At 46.7% G+C, this 20441-nt stretch overlaps 1 protein-coding gene across 2 annotated transcripts in view; it reads left to right on the forward strand.

Moving 5' to 3' along the window:
- Window positions 1–857: 857 nt before the first annotated feature.
- LOC143997335 (uncharacterized) overlaps window positions 858–20441 on the forward strand; it is a 585170-nt gene continuing 565586 nt past the window's right edge. For both annotated transcript variants that reach the window (XM_077492911.1, XM_077492912.1), the window contains exon 1: window positions 858–983. The gene's annotated coding sequence lies outside the window, so the exon portion shown is untranslated. The remainder of the gene's footprint in view (window positions 984–20441) is intronic.

The following is a 20441-nucleotide window of genomic DNA, read 5'->3' on the forward strand; positions in this document are numbered from 1 at the left end:
TACATGAGAGGACACTGTCAGTGTGGAGATGTGTGGTCACCTCCATGGAATACATGAGAGGACAGTGTGGCGATGTGTGGTGACTTCCATGAAATACATGAGAGGACAGTTGGGAGCTGTGTGGTGTGGTCACGTCGATGGAATACATGAGAGGACAGTATGGATATGTGTGGTCATCTCCATGAAATACATGAAAGGACAGTTGGGAGCAGTGGCGGCTGGTGCTGAATGTTTTTTTTTGGGGGGGGGGGGGGGGTGCAAACAAACTGAAAAAAACACCATGAATTGCAGCCTCACTGCACCATCAATCGCAGCCACTGTGCCCATCAATTGCTACCACTGTACCATCAAACACAACCACTGTGCCAAATGCAGCCACTGTGCCCTTCATTTGCAGCCACTGTGCCATCAAACGCAGCCACTGTGCCCATCAAATGCAGCCACTGTGCCATCAAACGCAGTCATTATGCCACCAAACGTAGTCACTTTGACAGTGTGGAGATGTGTGGTCACCTCCATGAAATACATAAGAGGACAGTGTCAGTGTGGAGATGTGTGGTCACTTCCATAGAATACATGAGGATAGTGTGGAGATGTGTGGTCACTTCCATAGAATACATGAGGATAGTGTGGAGATGTGTGGTCACTTCCATAGTATACAGTAGCTGCGGTCACATACAGAGCCATGCAGAATCCTCTTCTGAATAGAAGATCTCACTGAGCTCTCCTCTCCCTCCCTTCTCCTCTGCAACTTCCTGAAAACAATGAGCACAACTCTGTATACAACTGCCAACCGTCAACGCACGGCGGCCAGCCAATCAGCGCTCTCCTTTCACCGTACACGGGCGGAGCTTCCATGGAGTTTTGAATGGCCGGGCTCTCACGTGTGTGGAAGTTGTAGTGGGCGGGGGCTATTTTGTATACATTGTATCCAGGAGATCCTCACCGTCCATATCCCGGGACTGAGCTCCGCACCTCAGCAGGTAAATCAACCGGACACCACTTACCGGAGAGCGCGCACAGGCACCACATGTACCAGCAGGCGGTGTGAGGCGCTCCCCATGTATTCCTGTCTTCTAATATTCCTCATTCTGCTTAGCTTCTCCAACACCTGTGCACCCGGCAGGAAAAGACGCTTACAGAACGCAGTAAAAAGGCGAATTTTACTCACGCGTTTATTGTTGATTTATTCTGTTGGCCAAAATTATTATTTTATTTTTTTCTGCCCATTAGAATACATCTGAACACGTTTAGCGTTAACGCAGGTTTATGCGCAATCATGTGTTTTTTTTTTTTCTGCCCAATCGCTCTTCCCATGAATGCGCTGGTGATTATTTTATTTTTTTTCAGCCTGTAATCGCTCTTCTAGGACGCCCGTGTGCGCGGACGGATAGGTGCGTCTATAGGCTGACAAAAAAATACTGAATGCCTGTTAAAGCGCCATTTTATTCTGCCCAGTGGGCATTGGGCCTTAAAGCAGAACTAAAGCCGAGAGCGCACGTTTATTATATCGCAGCTTACCAATTCTTCGGCTCCATTCACACCGGAGAGTACTGGAAGTGCAGCTAGGACCGCGTGATTGTGCCCGCGATCGCAGGATCCAGACAAAACATGCATTTACAATGCTGTTATTTCTTAATGGAACCCAAACGCGGTGCGATTTTGCAGTGATTGTCTGACTGACAACATTTGGTACATGAACTTCTATGCTGAGTTTTAAGAGTGGACAGAGGCTGCTGCAAAAACACATCATAAAAAACCGCAGTGCAGCAGGTGTCGCTAGAGTTGTCACCTCCTCCCTTTAAATGCTTCAGCCCCGGAAAATTTTACCCCCTTGCTGACCAGAGCACTTTGTGCGATTCGGCACAGCGTTGCTTTAAATGACAATTGCGCAGTCGTGCGATGTGGCTCCCAAACAAAATTGACATCCCCCCCCCCCCCCCCCACAAATAGAGCTTTCTTATTGTGGTATTTTATCACCCCTGTGGTTTTTATTTTTTGCACTATAAACAAAATAAATCAACAATTTTGAAAAAAACGCATTATTTTTTACTTTTTGTTATACTAAATATCCCCAAAAATATATAAAAAAATAAAAAATCAAATAAAAAAAAATATATAAACATTTTTTTTTTCCCCTCAGTTTAGGCCGATATGTATTCTTCTACATATTTTTGGTAAAAAAATAAATAAATCGCAATAAATGTTTATTGATTGGTTTTCGCAAAAGTTATAGCATCTTCAAAACAGGGAATAGATTTATAGCATTTTTATTATTATTATTTTTTTACTAGTAATGGCGGCGATCTGCGATTTTTAAAATTATTTTCTTAATTTATTTATTTTATCGTGACTGTGACATTATGGCGGACACATCGGACAATTTTGACTAATTTTTGGGACCATTTGCATGAATACAGCGATCAATGCGATTAAAAATGCATTGATTATTGTAAAAATGTCACCGGCAGTGAAGAAGTTAACGCTAGGGGGGCAGTGAAGGGGGTTAGTGTGTTCTAGTTTGGGTTCTAACTAAAGGGGGGGAGGGGACTGTGCAGGGGAGATGACAGATCGCTGTTCATAATCTGTATGAACAGACCTGTTAGTTCTCCCCTCAGAGAACCGCAAACTGTGTTTTACACACACAGTTCTGGGTTCTCCGTGACTCATTGGCGATCGAGACCACCGGGCACTCCCATCGGCTGGGGGGGGCACCCCTAGTGGCCACAGGGAAAAGCGACGTTACATAACTTTGTTTCGCCCAGCCGAGCCATTCTGCTGCAGTACAACTGCGGTGGCTGGTCGGCATGTGGTTAAACCCGAACACATGAATCACACAGGTTCTGAGGCTAATTTAATGCAGATAAGGCACCCAGAGAGTTTAAAGAGGGATTCCACCAAAAAAAAAAAATATTAAAAGCCAGCAGCTATAAATACTAAAGCTGCTGACTTTTAACAAATGGACACTCACCTGTCCCGGGTTCCAGCGATGCCGAGGCCGATCGATCGCTCGGCTCTCGGCTGCTGTCGTCACCATTCTAGGTGAGGGAATCAGGAAGTGAAGCGAATCGGCTTCACTTCCCGGTTCCCTACTGCGCATGCGCGAGCCGCGCCGCGCAATAGGAAATCTCCGCGCTGCCACTGGGACCCGTGTGTGTCCCAGCAGACAGCGCGGCAGGGCAGGAAATGGCGTAGACTCCCACGGGAGTCTATGCCCGGAAGTGGGTGAAAATACCTGTCTTTGTCAGGTATCTCCACCCCCCTCCCTCCTGAAAGGTGTCAATTGTGACACCGGAGGGGGGGAGGGATCCGATCAGCGGAGGTTCCACTTTAGGGTGGAATCCCGCTTTAATTACCACCTCATTTGGCCACAGAGCCTGTGTAATTCATATGTTTTTGGGTTTAAAAGGATGAGGTGGCAATCCTAGGTGTCGCTGCAGCGCGCTTAGGTGTGAATGGAGCCTTAGATGTGCTGGCCGCATTTGTTTCCTTGTATTAGGCTCTCTTTCTTCTATTTTCATCTGGTGATCCAGCCAGCAAGTCTGTTGTTTTTCACAGCACAAACCCTCCAGCAGTTTACAGGGATGAAACAAACCATTTAACACTGACAGGGGTGTTTAACCACTTGACCTCCATAAGATTTACCCCCTCGCCCCCCTTTTATGACCAGGCCATTTTTTGCGATACGGCACTGCATTATTTTAACTGACAATTGCGCCGTCGTGCGACGGTGTTCCCAAATAAAATTCATGTCCTTTTCTCTCCACAAGCTTTCTTTTGGTGGTATTTGATAACCTCCTGAGGTTTAAATTTTTTGCACTATAAACAAAAAAAAAAAATGAGCGACAATTTTGAAAAGCAAATATTTCTTACTTACTTATCTGCTATATAACACATTCCATACAGAAAAGTCAAAAGTCGAATCTCCTCATCAATTTAGGTCAATATGGATTCTGCTACATGTTTTTGGTGAAAAAAATCCCAATAAGGGTATATTGATTGGTTTGCGCAAAAGTTACAGCGTCTACAAACTATGGCATATGATTATTTAATTAATTTATTTTCTTACCAGTGATTAAGGATGAGCCCTGGCGCGTTCGCACACCCCGCGTGCAGAGCCCGTCTGGAAATCGGCACTTCGCTGCTCACAGGCAGTGAGACATTGTCCCGATCTCTGCAGCCGCACATCGGGAAATGCCTGTGATCAGCGCAGTGCCGACTTCCTGGCGGGCTCTGCACGTGGGGTGGGCGAACGCGCCGGAGATCATCCTTGCCAGTAATCAGAGATTTATAGCGGGACAGTGATATTGTGGCGGTCGGTCTGACACTAACTGCCACTTTGTGGGGACCAGTGACACAAATACAGTGATCAGTGCTATAAATATGCACGGTCACTGTACTAATGACACTGTCAGGGAAGGGGTTAACATCAGGGACAATCAAAGGGTTAAATGTGTGCCTAACCAGTGTTTGTGTTTACTGTGAGGTGCTTTCACTAAGGATGGGCTCACGCTATTGCAAATTGGATGTGGGTTTCCCCCGTATACACTTTGCATAGCAGGAGATTGTGAGTGACTCTCTATGGAGCCGATTCGCACATCTCCACAGCGGCTCCAGCGAGAATTGCACAAGAGCGCTGCGCATCTTTTGGTCTGTTTTAGGTCCGAATTCAGCCCAAAATTCAGGTTGAAATCGGACCTGATACTGTGAATGGAGATGCACCGGACTGCTGCTGTGAGATGCGTTCTATAGAACCCAGCATAATGCCCCGTACACACGTTCCGATTATCGTAAGACAGATCGTTCACATTTTGTTGTATACAACTAAGATCGAATACAACAGTGCAAAATGTGTGTAAGATTTTTGTCGTACGATTCTGGAAAAATCTTCCGTTGTGCGTAGCTACGTATTTTAAATGATGCCAAATATGTGTGACCCGTGTGTCCGTCTGGTTTATTTTTGTGTTTCCGATCATGCGTGGTGTTTGTCGAATGACTTTTATCGGACGCATACTGTACTGGCTATACGATTGTCATACGCTGGGCTGTCATCCGACCAAAGTTTTCCTGTTTGTCCCTTCGGATTTGGTTGGACGGACTGTCGTAATCGGCTGTCGAAAGCTGCGTACTAACGATCAGATTATTGAACGATCTGTCCAAAAGCGACTTTTGTGGTCCGATAATTGTAACGTGTGTACGGGGCATAAGGCTGCATTCACACCTGAGCGACTATGCACGACTTTGTTGCATTTTTATTCACATTTTGTGTGTTTTTTTTATGCAGCATTTATGAGCGTTTGCATTTTTTTTTATTAGCCAGTAGAGAAAACATTACCTGTTACATGATTTGTTGCTAGGTTTTTCAACTTTTTTAGCTTTTCCATGAGCTTTTATTTATTTTTAACATATATATATATATACACACACACACACACACACACACATTTTTTTTAAAAATTGGGATATAATTATTATTTTTTGTTTGGCTGTTTATTATTGAATAATAACAGTTTATTAAGTTTTATTTTTTTGTCGTTAGTGGTTCTAACGGCAGAGTGTATGTGTATATATATAGATAATATACCACTTCAATACCTACATATTGTCAAATGATGTCCTTGGCTTCCCGGCAGTAAAGGGGATGCGCGTGTGCCACCCCATCACTCAGCAGCCGATACGCATGCCTGGCGGCCGCGATGTTCGCCGGGCACCTGCGATTGCTGGTGACAGAACAGGAACGTGGATCTGTGTGTTTAACCACTTCCCGACCAGCGCACGATGATGTACGTCGACAGAATGGCACGGGCAGGCATATTGGCGTACAGGTACGTCCAATATTCAATGCCGCCCTGCCATCGGAAGCGCCGGCGGCGGCGCGCTCCCGCGCTGGTCGGGACCCCCGTGAGTCCGGTTGCGGGACCCGCGGACTCGATCGCCGCGGGCATCCCCGCGATCGTCTCACGGAGTGGCCGAATGGAGGAAATGCTGTGTAAACAACATTTCTCCATTCTGCCTAGCAACTAGTGACGCTGATCTCTGCTCCATGTGATTGGAGCAGAGATCAGTGTTCACTAAATGAAAGCCCAACCCCCCCCACAGTTAGTAACACACCCCTAGGAACACTTAACCCCTACACTGCCACCCACTGGTTAACCCTTTCACTGCCAGTGTCATTTACACAGGAATCACTGCATTTATATAGCAGTGATTACTGTATAAATGACAATGGTCCCATAAATGTGTCAAAAATGTCCGATGGGTCCCCCACAATGTTGCAGTCACAATAAAAATCGCTGATCGCCGCTATTACTAGTAAAAAAAATAAAATAATAAAAAATGATTAATAAAAATGCTATAAAACTATCCCTATTTTGTAAACGCTATAGCTTTTGCGCAAACCAATCAATAATCGCTTATTGCGATTTTGGTAAAAGAAAAAAAATATGTAGAAGAATACGTATCGGCCTAAACTGAGGGAAAAAAATGTTTTTTTTATATATTTTTGGGGGATATTTATTATAACAAAAAGTAAAAAATAATGCGTTTTTTTTCAAAATTGTCGCTCTATTTTTGGTTATAGCGCAAAAAATAAAAACCGCAGGGGTGATCAAATACCACCAAAAGAAAGCTCTATTTGTGGGGAAAAAAAGGACGTCAATTTTGTTCGGGAGCCACGTCGCACGACCGCGCAATTGTCAGTTAAAGTGACGCAGTGCCGAATCGCAAATTGGTCCGGTCTGCAAGTGGTTAAACACACAGATCCACATTCTGTCAGGGGAGAGGAGACAGATCATGTGTTCCTAATATATAGGAACACCGATCGGTCTCCTCCCCTAGTCATTCCCATTCCCCCCCCCCCCCCCCAGTTAGAATCACTCTGTAGGTTACACATTTAACACCTTGATCGCCCTCTAGTGTTAACTCCGTGCCTGCCAGTGACATTTACACAGTAATCGGTGCATATTTATAGCACTGATCACTGTATAAATGTCAATGGTTCCAAAATGGTGTCAATCTGTCTGCCTCAATGGCACAGTCCCGATCACCGCCATTACTAGTAAAAAAATAAATAATAAAAATGCCGTAAATCTATCCCCTATTTTGTAGGGGCTATAACTTTTGCGCAAAACAATCAATATACGCTTATTGCAATTTTTTTTTTACCAAAAATATGTAGAAGAATACATATCGGCCTAAACTGAGGAAAAAATGTGTTGTGTTTTTTTTTTTTAACCACTTGCTTACTGGGCACTTAAACCCCCCTCAGTCCCAGACCAATTTTCAGCTTTCAGTGCTCTCACATTTTGAATGACAATTACTCAGTCATGCAACACTGTAACCAAATGATTTTTTTGTCATTTTCTTCATACCAATAGAGCTTTCTTTTGGTGGTATTTGATCACCTCTCGGTTTTTTATTTTCTGCGCTATAAATGAAAAAAGACCGACAATTTTGAAAAAAAATGAATTTTTCTTCGTTTCTGTGACAAAATTTAGCAAATTAGCAATTTTTCTTCATAAATTTTGGCCACAATTTATACTACTACACATCTTTGGTAAAAATAACCCAAATTTTTGCATATTATATGATCTGTGTGAAATTTATAGAGTCTACAAGCTATGGTGCAAATCATAAAGATTTGCAAAAAAAGATCACATCTGATGTACTAAGGCCTATCTCCATTCTTGAGACCCTAACAAGCCAGGAAAGTACAAATGCCCCCCAAATGACCCCTTTTTGGAAAGTAGACATTCCAATGTATTTAGTAAGAGGCATGGTTAGTTATTTTAAGTTGTCATTTTTTCCCATAATTCTTTGCAAAATTACGATTTTTTTTTTCACAAAATTTTCATTGTAATAGCTTATTTCTCCCACACGGAATGTGCATACCACAAATAACACCCCAAAATACATTCTCCTACTCCTCCTGAGTATAACGATACCAAATGTATGAGACTTTTACACAGCCTGACCACATACAGAGGCCTAATTTTGAAGTAGCACCTTCAGGCATTCTAAGGCCTCATGCACACGAGACGCAGTTAAACGCGCGTTCAGATGCAGTTGGACAGTTTTTTCAACTGCCCCTGAACTCATTCAATGTTATCCTATGTGTCCATGCACACAGTCTCGTTTTTTTCCGTTTTTATGCAGTTGCGTTTAGTCTCGTTTTTCCAGAAGCAAAAAAATGCGTTCAGAAACAAAAATTTCCACGTTTCAGACGCAAAACGCGGCAAAACGCCGCTACCGCGTTTAGCCGCGTTTGCGTTTATATGCGTTTTTAAAGGTGACCTTTTTTTTTACATTAAAAATCTCAAAAATGATTGCAAATGATGAAAAACCATTAGAAAAATATTTTAAACAATTGCAATTGCAAGTGGACAATCCACAACTTGTGGCAAGTGACATGGCAGGTGGCAAGTGACGTGGCAAGTGGACAATCCACAACTTGTGGCAAGTGACATGGCAGGTGGCAAGTGATGTGGCAAGTGGACAATCCACAACTTGTGGCAAGTGACGTGGCAGGTGAAGTGGCAAGTGACGTGGAAAGTGGACAATCCACAACTTGTGGCAGGTGACATGGCAAGTGACCTGGCAGGTGACGCGGCAAGTGACCTGGCAGGTGACATGGCAAGTGGAAAATCAACAACTTGTGGCAGGTGACTGGCATGTGACGTGGCAAGTGGACAATCCATAACTTGTGGCAGGTGACGTGGCAAGTGACGTGGCAAGTGGACAATCCACTTGTGGCAGGGGACGTGGCAAGTGACGTGGCAAGTGGACAATCCACTTGTGGCAGGGGATGTGGCAAGTGACGTGGCGAGTGGACAATCCACAACTTGTGTCAGGTGACGTGGCAAGTGGACAATCCACAACTTGTGGCAGGTGATGTGGCAAGTGGACAATCCACTTGTGGCAGGTAACGTGGCAGGGGACGTGGCAAGTGGACAATCCACAACTTGTGGCAGGTGATGTGGCAAGTGATGTGGCAAGTGGACAATCCACTTGTGGCAGGTGACGTGGCAAGGGACGTGGCAAGGGACGTGGCAAGTGGACAATCCACATCTTGTGGCAAGTGACGTGGCAGCTGACGTGGCAAGTGACGTGGCAAGTGGACAATCCAAAACTTGTGGCAGGTGACGTGGCAAGTGAAGTGGCAGGTGACGTGGCAAGTGACGTGGCAAGTGGACAATCCACATCTCGTGGCAAGTGACGTGGCAGGTGATGTGGCAAGTGACGTGGCAAGTGGACAATCCACAACTTGTGGCAGGTGATGTGGCAAGTGATGTGGCAGGTGATGTGACAAGTGGACAATTCACATCTTGTGGCAAGTGACGTGGCAGCTGACGTGGCAAGTGACGTGGCAATTGGACAATCCAAAACTTGTGGCAGGTGACGTGGCAAGTGACGTGACAGGTGACGTGGCAAGTGGACAATCCACAGCTTGTGGCAAGTGACATGGCAGGTGGCAAGTGACGTGGCAAGTAGACAATCCACAACTTGTGACAGGTGACGTGGCAAGTGATGTGGCAGGTGATGTGGCAAGTCACGTGGCAAGTGGAAATCCACAACTTGTGGCAGGTGATGTGGCTGGTGACGTGGCAAGTGGACAATCCACAACTTGTGGCAGGTGGCATGGCAGGTGACATGGAAAGTGGACAATCCACATCTTGTGGCAAGTGACGTGGCAGGTGACGTGGCAAGTGGACAATCCACAACTTGTGGCAGGTGATGTGGCAAGTGACGTGGCAGGTGATGTGGACAATCCCTAACTTGTGGCAGGTGACGTGGCAAGTGACGTGGCAAGTGGACAATCCACAACTTGTGGCAGGTGACGTGGCAAGTGGACAATCCACTTGTGGCAGGTGACGTGGCAGGGGACGTGGCAAGGGACGTGGCAAGTGGACAATCCACAACTTGTGGCAGGTGATGTGGCAGGTGATGTGGCAAGTCACGTGGCAAGTGGACAATCCACAACTTGTGGCAGGTGATGTGGCTGGTGACGTGGCAAGTGGACAATCCACAACTTGTGGCAGGTGGCATGGCAGGTGACATGGAAAGTGGACAATCCACATCTTGTGGCAAGTGACGTGGCAGGTGATGTGGCAAGTGACGTGGCAAGTGGACAATCCACAACTTGTGGCAGGTGATGTGGCAAGTGACGTGGCAGGTGATGTGGACAATCCCCAACTTGTGGCAGGTGACGTGGCAAGTGACGTGGCAAGTGGACAATCCACAACTTGTGGCAGGTGTCGTGGCAGGTGACGTGGCAAGTGGACAATCCACAACTTGTGGCAGGTGACGTGGCAAGTGACGTGGCAGGTGATGTGGCAAGTGACGTGGCAAGTAGACAATCCACAACTTGTGGCAGGTGATGTGGCAAGTGACGTGGCAGGTGATGTGGCAAGTCACGTGGCAAGTGGACAATCCACATCTCGTGGCAAGTGACGTGGCAGGTGATGTGGCAAGTGACGTGGCAAGTGGACAATCCACAACTTGTGGCAGGTGATGTGGCAAGTGGACAATCCCCAACTTGTGGCAGGTGACGTGGCAAGTGACGTGGCAAGTGGACAATCCACAACTTGTGGCAGGTGACGTGGCAAGTGACGTGGCAAGTGGACAATCCACAACTTGTGGCAGGTGACGTGGCAAGTGGACAATCCACAACTTGTGGCAAGTGACGTGGCAGGTGATGTGGCAAGTGACGTGGCAAGTAGACAATCCACAACTTGTGGCAGGTGATGTGGCAAGTGACGTGGCAGGTGATGTGGCAAGTCACGTGGCAAGTGGACAATCCACATCTCGTGGCAAGTGACGTGGCAGGTGATGTGGCAAGTGACGTGGCAAGTGGACAATCCACAACTTGTGGCAGGTGATGTGGCAAGTGGACAATCCCCAACTTGTGGCAAGTGACGTGGCAAGTGACGTGGCAAGTGGACAATCCAAAACTTGTGGCAGGTGACGTGGCAAGTGACGTGGCAGGTGATGTGGCAAGTCACGTGGCAAGTGGACAATCCACAACTTGCAACTGGACTAGTGGGATTCAACACGGGGTCTCACATATGTGAGGGGCTCCAGTATAGTTTTTCTGGAAGAAGAAAACAATTTTCTTTGTTTTCTTATTCCTAGATTAGGGTCTGGAGACTCGGAGGCTTCAAAGAGATTTGGGAGGGAGAAGCCTCTACCCCTATCCCCATTCTGTCCTGAACGAGGCTCTACTTCTGTCTGCTGCCTGTAGGACTTACTGCCATCATGCCGCACTGACCACACCACAAGGACCTGCCTACTACCAGGACCAATATTTTTGGCACTGCTGACATCTCTGCACTAACCCTGGACTGTAATATGGACAGTATCCCTGCCTGCTGCCTGAAAAACTGTGTTCGCTGTTGCTGACCAAGTCCCTGCCTGCTGCCTGGACCAGTGATATCCTCCTGTGGACAACTGCGCTTCTAAAACCACAGGTAATCTTTTCTTTACCCTTTGCTCAGCATAATGTATTTGGGGGTGTAATTCTTGGTATGTGCAGGCTATGTGTCCCTGGAACGCCGACGGCGTTTCTTGCATGTTGCGCCTCTGTATTTGGTCAGGCTGTGTAAAAGTCTCACACATGTGGTATCGTTATACTCAGGAGGAGTAGTAGAACGTATTTTGGGGTGTTATTTTTGCTATGTAAATGCTACGTCACGTCACTTGCCACATCACCTGCCACGTCACTTGCCACGAGATGTGGATTGTCCACTTGCCACGTGACTTGCCACATCACCTGCCACGTCACTTGCCACATCACCTGCCACAAGTTGTGGATTGTCTACTTGCCACGTCACTTGCCACATCACCTGCCACGTCACTTGCCACAAGTTGTGGATTGTCCACTTGCGTGGCAAGTAGACAATCCACAACTTGTGGCAGGTGATGTGGCAAGTGACGTGGCAGGTGATGTGGCAAGTCACGTGGCAAGTGGACAATCCACATCTCATGGCAAGTGACGTGGCAGGTGATGTGGCAAGTGACGTGGCAAGTGGACAATCCCCAACTTGTGGCAGGTGATGTGGCAGGTGATGTGGCAAGTGGACAATCCCCAACTTGTGGCAGGTGACGTGGCAAGTGACGTGGCAAGTGGACAATCCACAACTTGTGGCAGGTGTCGTGGCAGGTGACGTGGCAAGTGGACAATCCACAACTTGTGGCAAGTGACGTGGCAGGTGATGTGGCAAGTGACGTGGCAGGTGATGTGGCAAGTCACGTGGCAAGTGGACAATCCACATCTCGTGGCAAGTGACGTGGCAGGTGATGTGGCAAGTGACGTGGCAAGTGGACAATCCACAACTTGTGGCAGGTGATGTGGCAAGTGGACAATCCCCAACTTGTGGCAAGTGACGTGGCAAGTGACGTGGCAAGTGGACAATCCAAAACTTGTGGCAGGTGACGTGGCAAGTGACGTGGCAGGTGATGTGGCAAGTCACGTGGCAAGTAGAAAATCCACAACTTGTGGCAGGTGATGTGGCAAGTGACGTGGCAGGTGATGTGGCAAGTCACGTGGCAAGTGGACAATCCACAACGTGTGGCAGGTGATGTGGCTGGTGACATGGCAAGTGGACAATCCACAGCTTGTGGCAGGTGGCATGGCAGATGACGTGGAAAGTGGACAATCCACATCTCGTGGCAAGTGACGTGGCAGGTGATGTGGCAAGTGACGTGGCAAGTGGACAATCCACAACTTGTGGCAGGTGATGTGGCAAGTGGACAATCCCCAACTTGTGGCAAGTGACGTGGCAAGTGGACAATCCAAAACTTGTGGCAGGTGACGTGGCAAGTGACGTGGCAGGTGATGTGGCAAGTCACGTGGCAAGTGGACAATCCACAACTTGTGGCAGGTGACGTGGCAGTTGGACAATCCACAACTTGTGGCAGATGACATGGCAAGTGACGTGGCAGGTGATGTGGCAAGTCACGTGGCAAGTGGACAATCCACAACTTGTGGCAGGTGCCGTGGCAAGTGACACGCTAAATACAAGTACACTGCAGCTCTCACAGCTGCTGCTACTCACTCTGGTCTCACAAAATTGCTGAAATAGTTAATTTTTGAGCTGGGGAGGGTCTATGATGTTAGCTTAACTAAACGCTTCTAGACGCAAACGCGGTAAAACGCCGCTAAATCGCGGTAAAAATCGCGGCAAAACGCCGGTTTCAACATGTGTGCAGCAGCGTTTGCATCTGCGTCTCGTGTGCATGAAGCCTAAGAGCATAAATTACACATTTCATTTCTCAACCACCTATTACAGTTTTGAAGGCCCTGGAACACCGGGGCAATGGAAACGTCCAGAAAATGACCCCATTTTGGAAAGCTAACACCCCAACGTATAATCTGAGGCATAATGAGTCTTTTCAATGGTTCATTTTTTTCCAGAAGTTTTCGGAAAATGTGGAAAAAAATGAAAACGCATTTTTTTTTTTACACAAAGTTGTCCGTTTATAAGATATTTCCAACGCATAGCATTTACATAGCAAAAATAACACCCCAAAATACGTTCTACTACTCCTCCTGAGTATAACGATACCACATGTGTGAGACTTTTACACAGCCTGACCAAATACAGAGGCGCAACATGCAAGAAACGCCGTCGGCGTTCCAGGGACACATAGCCTGCACATACCAAGAATTGCACCCCCAAATACATTATGCTGAGCAAAGGGTAAAGAAAAGATTACCTGTGGTTTTAGAAGCGCAGTTGTCCACAGGAGGATATCACTGGTCCAGGCAGCAGGCAGGGACTTGGTCAGCAACAGCGAACACAGTTTTTCAGGCAGCAGGCAGGGATACTGTCCATATTACAGTCCAGGGTTAGTGCAGAGATGTCAGCAGTGCCAAAAATATTGGTCCTGGTAGTAGGCAGGTCCTTGTGGTGTGGTCAGTGCGGCATGATGGCAGTAAGTCCTACAGGCAGCAGACAGAAGTAGAGCCTCGTTCAGGACAGAATGGGGATAGGGGTAGAGGCTTCTCCCTCCCAAATCTCTTTGAAGCCTCCGAGTCTCCAGACCCTAATCTAGGAATAAAAACAAAGAAAATTGTTTTCTTCTTCCAGAAAAACTATACTGGAGCCCCTCACATATGTGAGACCCCGTGTTGAATCCCACTAGTCCAGTTGCAGAATACAAGATCAGTCCAAGAGGCAGGCAAATATCGTGGTCAAACAGTCCAAGGTCAGTTCCAGATCAGGCAGAGATATATACAGAATCGTTAGGCAGAAGCGTGGTCGAATAACAGTCCAGGGTCAGTTCCAGATCAGGCAGCGGTATGTACAGAATCGGCAGGCATAAGAGTGGTCAAATAACAAGCCAGGGTCAGTTACAAAGCAGGCAGTGGCATAAGGGGTGTGAAGGTGTATGAAGGCAGGAACTGAGGATTATGTTTACCATACTTCACTAAAAATGTATTGAAGTATGGTAACGCCGAAAACAGTCGCCTATGCAGAGGCCTGGTTGGGAAGGACATTGTGCACAATAATAAGATGTGTCTCTTCTGACTCCTGCTTTGGTACACACCTTACATCTTTTTTGGCGTCTTTTGCCTGTTGGTGTGGGGGGAATTTTATCCGGAAAGTGGCGCTCGGAGAGTCGACTAACAACGTCTGATCTGATATTTTCTGGTGGGCCGTTTGGGAAAATAAGGGCTGTGAAAACTTCCTCCTGGTAGCCAAAGAAACGTTAGGGGTTTTGGGTGGCGTTGCTGTAAATTACATATGAATTGTAAATGGCCAATTGAAAAAAATAAATTACTACTTTTTTGTACCAATGATATGTCCGTCTTGAGACCAGATATGGTTCCATCATTTGGTTGTTGAAGTCGACTCCTCCCATGAACAAATTATACTCGGAAATACATTTGGGTTTCTTTACGGGGCCATTCCTTCTGGGGATTTCCACGAAGGTATCGTTGTGGATAGAAGACAACATATACACATCCCTTCTGTCCCTCCACTTCACTGCCAGAACCTCCTTGTTTCTTAGACTTGCGGTTTCTCCTTTCCGCAGCTTCTTGTTCACCAGACTTTGAGGAAAGCCCTTCCGATTCTTTTTTACAGTGCCACATGCTGGCGTCTTCTTCCGGTGAAGGTTGTGGAACAGGGGCAGAGATGTGTAGAAGTTATCTACATAGAGGTGGTAGCCTTTATCCAGTAGGGGGTATATGAGGTCCCAAACAATTTTTCCGCTGGATCCCAAGTAGTCCGGACAATTAGGGGGCTGCAGCTGGGTGTCCTTCCCTTCGTACACCTTGAAGGAATATGTGTACCCTGTGGCTCGGTCACATAATTTGTAGACTTTCACCCCATAGCGGGCCCTTTTGCTGGGCATAAACTGCTTCATCCTAAGCCTGCCACTAAATTTAATAAGGGACTCATCCACACACATGTGTTGGTCCGGGGTAAACAATTTGGGGAATATTTCAGAAAAATAATTTAGTATTGGTCGAATTTTGTAAAGGCGGTCATAATTTGGATCATTTCGTGGAAGGCATTGGGAATTGTCACTGAAATGTAAGAACCTCAGGATCATCTGATATCTGGTTCTGGGCATTACCGCGGAGAAGAGCGGTGAGTGGTGGAGGGGGTGGGTTGACCAGTAGGTACGTAATTGGTTTTTTTTGTTGAGTCCCATATTAAATGTGAGGCCTAAAAAAAGCTTGAACTCCTCCACCGTTAGGTCTCTCCATTCGTAGGGACGGGCATAATAGGAGGTCGGATTTTGAAAAATAAATTGTTGTGCATACAGGTTGCACTGGGCCACAATTGACGCCAACATGTCCTCCGTAAAAATTAAATAAAAAAAATCGATGGGGCTAAAATTCTCCGTGTCCACCTGGACTCCTGGCTGGGCGGTGAAAGGGGGAACATTGGCCTCTCCTGAATTAGGAGGAAGCCACAAGGGGTTCTGAAGGGCATAGGGAAGGCCAGCATGGCTCCTAACCCTTTGGGGCTGAGATGACACCCCACTGGTACTTGGCCTTTCTTGCTGGGGCACTGCGGTGCTGGTGGACGGCACTGCGGTGCTGGTGGACGGCACTGCCTCACTAGAACGCCTTCGCTTGATGGGCCGGATATCTTCCTCCTCGGATTCATCAGTCAGTGTTTCACTGCTGAGGACTGGCTCATAAGTTACGTCGGCTTCAGAATCCGAATCCGAAAAGGAATCGGAAGAGGAGAGCTCCCCGTTGCTCTCGTCGGCCGCGGAAATAATTTGGTACGCCTCCTCAGCGGAAAAGACGCGTTTAGCCATTGTAGCACTGATGGGCACTGATGAGGTGGCACAGATGGGCACTGATGAGGTGGCACAGATGGGCGCTTTTGAGGTGGCACAGATGGGCGCTTTTGAGGTGGCACAAATGGACACTGATGGGTCGGCACAGATGTGCACTGATTTATTGCACAGATGTGCAGATTTATTGCACGGATGGGCACTGCTGAGGCGGCACAGATGGGCACTGCTGAGGCGGCACAGATGGGCACTGCTGAGGCGGCACAGATGGGCACTGCTGAGGCGGCACGGATGTGCACTGATTTATTGCACGGATGTGCACTGATTTATTGCACGGATGTGCACTGATGAGGCGGCAGATGGGCACTGCTGAGGCGGCACAGATGGGCACTGCTGAGGCGGCACAGATGGGCACTGCTGAGGCGGCACAGATGGGCACTGATAGGTCGGCAGATGGGCACTGATTTATTGCACGGATGTGCACTGATAAGGCAGCAGATGGGCACAGATGGGCACTGCTGAGGCGGCACAGATGGGCACTGCTGAGGCGGCACAGATGGGCACTGCTGAGGCGGCACAGATGGGCACTGCTGAGGCACAGATGGGCACCAATTGGTACAGATGGGCACCGATTGGCACTGGCGGGCACTGGCGGTGCACAGATGGGCACTGGCGGGCACTGGCGGTGCACAGATGGAGCACAGGTGGGCACTGGTGGTGCACAGGTGGGCACTGGCAGGGTAGATCTGGGCACTGGCAGGGTAGATCTGGGCACTGGCAGGGTTTTTGAGTTTTACTGGCACTTTTTATTTGTAACTGACTGGCAGAGAAGCTGACTCACGGTTCGCTGTCTCCTCACACGCTATCGCTGTGTGAGGAGACACATTCGGCAATGGGTGATGATCTCATTTGTTTACATTTGAGATCATCACCCATTGGAGGAGGCGATCGCACTGTAAACGGCCGCTGTGATTGGCCGTTTACAGCGATCTGTGATTGGCTGTGTCCAGCGGACACGGCCAACACAGATTTTCCCCGATGCGTGCTCCCGGGAGCGCGCGGGGAACTCTTAAAGGGGACGACGTCAATAGACGTAGTCCCGGAAATTGAGATCCGCGCTGTAGCCGTCATTTTACTATAGCGCGGATCTCAAGTGGTTAAATACATTTTGGATATTTATTATAGCAAAAAGTAAAAAATATTCTGTTCTTTTAAAAATTGTTTTTTTTTTTATTTTTTTATTTTTTTTTTTGTTTATAGCATAAAAAATGCAGAGGTGATTAAATACCACCAAAATAAAGCTCTATTTTGTGGTGAATAAAATTTAATTTGGGTACAGTATTGCATGACCACGCAGTTGTCATTCAAAATGTTACAGCGCTGAAATCTGAAAATTGGCCTGGGCCAGAAAGGGGTGAAAATGCCCTGTATTGAAGTGTTTAAGGTAAAGAACCTTCAATGTGCAGCAGCCCCGCTCATTCCCCCTAATAGTTAACTGTGTCCCATCTCGATCCAGCAGTGTTGCATGAGAGGCACAGCTGTCCGGGACTCTCCCTCCTGATTGGCTGATACATGAGGAGAGGGACACACAGGGAGCTGCGGCTCAGCTCGGGTGCTCCCATAGCAAGCTGCTTGCTGTGATGGCACTCAGCGAGGGGCCAAGAGCGCCAGCGAGGGACCCGAGATTTGGGGCTGCTCTGTGCAAAACCACTACACAGAGCAGGTACGTATAACTTGTTATTTTTAAACAAAAAATACTTTCATATCACTTTAAGGTTAGGGGTTAATTATTATTTATCTATGTATTACATTTTTGACTTTTTAATTATCATTATCTTCACTTTAAATGAATATGAATTAATCGCCGGCCATTATTGGCATGTTTAGTGCAAGGAAAATGTATTCCTTTAAATTCTATGTACTGTATGTCTGCACACTGGTCTATTGCGCTTTCATTGTGGTGTTAAAAATCCTGCTTGCTACATTTTTTGGTCAGTTAAAAAAAAATGCACCTTTCTGTGCAGCAAGACCACATCCTTAATTTAACCATGTTAAGTTTTTGATGCGGTTTTTGTGTCACCTGACCTAATGAAAAGCACTCCATAAGCACAGTAAAATGGTGGCAAAATCAATCTCAGCAAATTTCGTGGCAAAATCACATGCTTTTTTGATGCCAATATCAGCACCTTTTCCTCTTATCGACATTTTTTTTTTCGGTGCATCTCTAGCCAAACCGCATACATGCGCACAAAACCACGCAAATGGCGCAAATTTCCATTAATTTCTAGAGGAAGGGAAATTGGCAAAAATCTGCCAAATTTGAGCTACTAAAAAAGGTCCAGAACGTTTTTAAGCTTCGGGTGACTTGGAGTGGAGATGCGAACCAACTCCATAGAGAATAATACATTTTATTTTTATTTTTTTTCTCCTACAGCATTTTGGAGCTTCAAGCTACAAAACACTGAGGTGTGAATGAGGCCTAAGGGATAAGGTGCTTCGCAGGGAGACAAAATCCAGCACATCCCTGCTGACAGAACAGAGCTCTGCCTTGTTTACATAGGAAGAGCTCTGTCCTGCGTCTTTCCTTGCTGATCGACTTGTGCTGTGTCTAATCAAAGCACAGCACGGCATGTGTGTGCGCCCCCTACTGGGAAGTGCCAGATCACATACCAGGTAGGAGCTGCTCTGCCAACGTATAACTAAGTTATGGGGTCAGAAAGTGGTTACAATGATTAGCTTATGTAAAACTTTTATTCCAAAAGGAAAAAACTGTTTACTGTAACTGATTACAAAGTGTAAGCTGGAGTTTGGCTTCAATATGTTAGTGTGTCTCAATCTGTTAATACTTTTAACTCTACCCCCCCCCCCCCCAACTGACAAATGCTGCTGTCCATCGGGGCCCCTGTGCTCCTTCATCCGGAGTGGGGGCACTCTAATATATCTAATATAGTAGGTGTGTTTGGCCAGATCAACAGGAGAAAAAGACAAAGAAAAGAAACAGCTAATGATTGCTAAGCTGCAGTATATGTTTTTGCTTTTGCGTTTAATACCATTTTAAGCTTTAGGCCGCTTTAACACTGGGGCGGTGAGTGTGTTGGCGGTAAAGCGCCGCTATTTTTAGCCGCACTTTACCGTAAATTTTGCGGCACTATTCGTCCTCTAGTGGGCCACTTTTACCCCCGCTAGCGGGCGAGAAATGGTTAAAACCACCACAACGCGCTGCTGCCTGCGGTATAGCCGCGCTGCCCATTCATTTCAATGGGCAGGAGTGGTGTATACACCGCTCCAAATATCCTGCAACCCCCCCCGCTCAGGCTTTCACACTGGAGAGACAGGAGCGGCCCTTTACAGGCGCTGTAGTGCCTGTAAAGCGCCTTAGTGTGAAAGGGGTCTTAAAGGCAGCAAATAGGGGTGGGCACATGTTTTATGGCTGCGGCAAGAATTAAACCCATTGGCATGTTGCTGTAGCGGGTGCTGAATAGGGCTGTGGTAACTGCCTGCATTACACATGGTTGCAGCACAGTGGTGTGGGCTTTAAGGGATTAAAACTGTGACAAAATGCCTCCTCACTGCTTGTCAAATACCTCTGAAGAACAATCTGCCACAGATTGCTTTTCACATGGCTAATGGGTGTGTAAACGCCCTCCCCTTTTTTTTTTTTTTTTTTTTTTTTTTTTTCTTTTTTCCTTGTTGCTGTGATCTCACTTCCTATTAGAGGGTGGCTACATTCATTCTCCATGATTCCACTATATGCCATGTGATTTGCCACCCTCTCATAGCATGCTCTCAAGATACACAATGGACTTTGAGATGTGTAATGTACATAGAGCAATGCATGTCACTGCAGCTAAAATGCACTGCTCGTTCCAAACAAACAGAAGATTGGGGGGCAGGAAAACACGGTAAAGCTGCATTCACACTATGATGTTTGATGAATGCACACAAAAATCGCCTGATTTTGCACATTTAACACGTACAAAACTAGACCTGCACCAAAATGTATGCGGCCGAATAGTGTGTTGTCTGCATTTTGCTGGTAAGAGAAAAAGGTCCCAATAATGGCACCAAAAAACACATGCAATTTTGCTGCGATTTTACCACGATTTTACTATGCTTATTTTGTTTTTCATAGGTCATGTGACTCAAAAACTGCTTCAAAAATGTAACAAGTGTAAGTTATTGAT

Source organism: Lithobates pipiens, unplaced genomic scaffold, assembly GCF_037356315.1.
Source record: "Lithobates pipiens isolate NorthernLeopardFrog02 unplaced genomic scaffold, aLitPip1_a1.2 Scaffold_19, whole genome shotgun sequence".
NCBI classification, from domain to species: domain Eukaryota; kingdom Metazoa; phylum Chordata; class Amphibia; order Anura; family Ranidae; genus Lithobates; species Lithobates pipiens.